Source organism: Urocitellus parryii, chromosome 15, assembly GCF_045843805.1.
Source record: "Urocitellus parryii isolate mUroPar1 chromosome 15, mUroPar1.hap1, whole genome shotgun sequence".
Lineage (NCBI taxonomy): Eukaryota > Metazoa > Chordata > Mammalia > Rodentia > Sciuridae > Urocitellus > Urocitellus parryii.
In genome coordinates this window covers 24,030,104-24,033,119 of record NC_135545.1, presented here as the reverse complement: position 1 = coordinate 24,033,119, position 3,016 = coordinate 24,030,104, and the positions used below count along the sequence as shown (strand labels likewise).

The 3,016-nt window shown below is 44.8% G+C and overlaps 1 pseudogene; it reads right to left on the bottom strand.

Moving 5' to 3' along the window:
* Positions 1 to 286: 286 nt before the first annotated feature.
* Positions 287 to 806, bottom strand: LOC113195373 (large ribosomal subunit protein eL20 pseudogene; annotated as a pseudogene).
* Between the last annotated feature and the right edge of the window lie 2,210 nt (positions 807 to 3,016).

The following is a 3,016-nucleotide window of genomic DNA, read 5'->3' as shown; positions in this document are numbered from 1 at the left end:
CAGCATCTCAAGAGAATACTGAATATCACTAGCTCCAGAAACAAATCAAAACTTGAGGTATGATTTCTGCTGACTGCCTATTGCTTTTGTACCAGTTGTAAAGTTGAAACATTGTAAGTTGAAGTATTAAAAGTTGGAACCATCTGTGTTGTAATAAACATTTGATATTACCCCCTCTAGATGGTAAGTTCCAAGAAGGCATGCATTATTCTCCTCCTCTCCTTTTTCCTTTTTCCAACAAGTGTTCCCATGGAGTTTACTTGGACAGATCTCTGGGTCCTGGAACCTAGAAGAAGGTGTTGGGCCTCTTAGTGGTGAAGCGTGGCTTGTGCAGCACCTGATGGGGCAGAGGGAACTTGATTTTGGAGTCATGGAACTGCTTGACTGCTGGCCAGTGGTACTTGCTGGCTGTGATCTCCTCCACCTTCATGATCTGGATGGAGTGGGCCCAGGTGGGTGTTTGCGTGCCCATGTCTTGGTAACACTGGGTGATAGTTTGCACAGTGATCAGGTTGCGGTATTACTGGTCCACGTTGTGGGTGTTGCTGTGGGAATCATAGTGCTGTCAGATGCTGGAGTTCTTTGCCCACAGGGAGTACTTCTCACACACCTGCCCGCGGTGAACAATTTCCCCCAAACCTTCTTCATCTTCTTTAGCTGAGACACAAAATACCAGAAGTGGGACTTAATGACAACATGATTGGGTGTAAAGATTTGCATCTGGTAGAGAGGTGGGGTGTGACATTTGGGAGTGGGCAGGCAGCACCTGCTACCTTGTGCTCTCTAAGTATGACTAAGGCCTTCATGGCCTCTCTCCCGGCTGGCTGACACCCACAAAAAGGTGAATTGTTCCTTTCTTGATCATAACTAAATTCTTACTGCCTAGCTCTGTCCCTATTACTAGTGGATGCTCAATAAATATTTGTGGAAGGAAGAAATAAATATCAGGAAAGTAAAATGGAGTGCCTGATGGGGCATCTACTGTAACAGAGAAGAAGGGTGGTGGATGGAGTAATTTCTGAAGAAATAAAGGCCGAACAAGAATCATCTGGGTGAAGAGTTGCAGGGAGGGATCCAGCAAGAGAGGAAACTCAGAGAATAGTGAATGAAATAACTGTGGTCTAAATTAGGTATTTGGGACCCAAGAAGGTGGAGCTCTAGGGTCCAGATGCTTGTTGGGCCTATCTTTTTATTTGTTAATCTTTGGGATCATTTTCTGCAGGATAAGAAATCAGGCTCTACCTTAACCTATGAGTTCCTGAGACAAAAGAGGATTCAGGAATTTGGCTGCTAGAGAGAGTGTACAAACCAAAGTCAGGGGGCAGGTTGACAGTTCCAAAAGCTGGGATCTAGGTATTCATTTCAGGGGCCACCTCTACAGTGAGCCAGACTGCTGAGGGTGTCCCAGGTAAGCCTAGGCATGGAAAGCCCTGTTTTTGTCTCACCTAAAATCCCTCCTCTGTAATTCCAGGGCTTGCTCTTTCTCAAACAGAAATGAGGCAAGGTTGCTTTATGTCTGATGCAGCTCTGGGGTTGACGTCTGCACAGTCCTGCAGGCTTCCTTGTCTCAGACCTGCTTTTTGGTGGTCTCTTAATACAACAAGCAGGCTTTCCTTCCTGGTGGAAGAGGTCCCCAAGGCCAACCCGGCTCTTCCTGGTGTTTTGAGGGCTGCTGGCTGTCACCTCCCGTTGCCATCTTCAACACTTGGCTTCACATTCGCTTGTCCTCTGTGCCTTTCCCAATTTGTCATTATTATTTCAGTGATAATAGAGAGGCCACTGGGAATGGAGGCAGCCGGCACCAGCTTTTACAGTTGATTAAATGCCTAAAGAACTAAGAGAGATGTGGGCTGGCTGGCCCTCTGCTTACCTGTAACTTGTAATGCGTTATCTTACCTTCAGTTTCCTCTTGTGCCTCTTGGCAGCCAGAATCCATCTTGTTTGCATCACAGTGATTTTTCTCTAATTGGGGAGCCTGGCTTAACATTTAACAGTGTAAATATTTTGAAGACAAACTTTTGAAAGTATATAATTTCTTGGGCTTGTATTGGGCTCCTTATATTGGCTAGCCTTTCTTGTTTTTGAAGAAATAATTTTTTTTGTTAGTTTTGGTTTAGTTTCTAAGAGATGGGGGTCTTGTTATTGTTGCCCAGCCTGGCTATGATACCCTGAGCTCATTCGGTCCTCCTTCTTGAGCCTCCCAAGTAGCTGGGATCATAGGCATGTGCCACTATCACATCCAGTGAGATATGGGGAAGGAAGAAAGAGGAAGTGCTCTGGTTAAGATTTGGCAAATTTTAGTTATCTCACATGAGAGATAATAACCTGCATTTAAATTGGCCTCTGAAAAATCACTGCTCTGACAGAGATGGGATTTACACCCAGCATCTCACATGGGCACATGGGAGAGGACTCTCACTGTCGAATGTTCACATCTTGCTCTATAAAGGGAGCTGATTTTCTGGCTTCTTCCTAACTTACTACAAGGTGGGTTCCTTGTGTGGTCTGCTTGCATGTGAGGTTGATTGTCCTGTAACAGAAATGTGATTCTCTGAAATATAGCTGGTTTCTTTCTTACTTTCTTTTTTTTTTGTAACCTCTCCTTACTCATTCAAAATTTGGTCATGCTTCCCTAGAGCATCTGAATAATTTGAAGTTTGACTGTAGTTGCCATAATTCATAATTTTATAGCAATTTAGAAGGAGAGCAATTCCGAGGGCGTACCTTCCTCCGTCATATGGAATGATCCAGATGACAAAGCTGAGGATGTGGTACGTTTTAATTGTGGTGTGAAACAGGCGCTTGGTCTCTGGGGAGGCTGAGGCACAGCCAGGCAGATTGCAACCGTTAATGTGGGCCAAGGGGACAACGGGGCATTTGTTTCCCAACAATCGGAATGAGAATGAGACCATTTAGTAACATTAGCACGCAGGCAGCGCTGAGATACTTTCTAAACAGCTTTTTGATGTTCAGGGATGAGAGAAAAGTCCTCATGGGCAAGACTGAAACTTCTGAA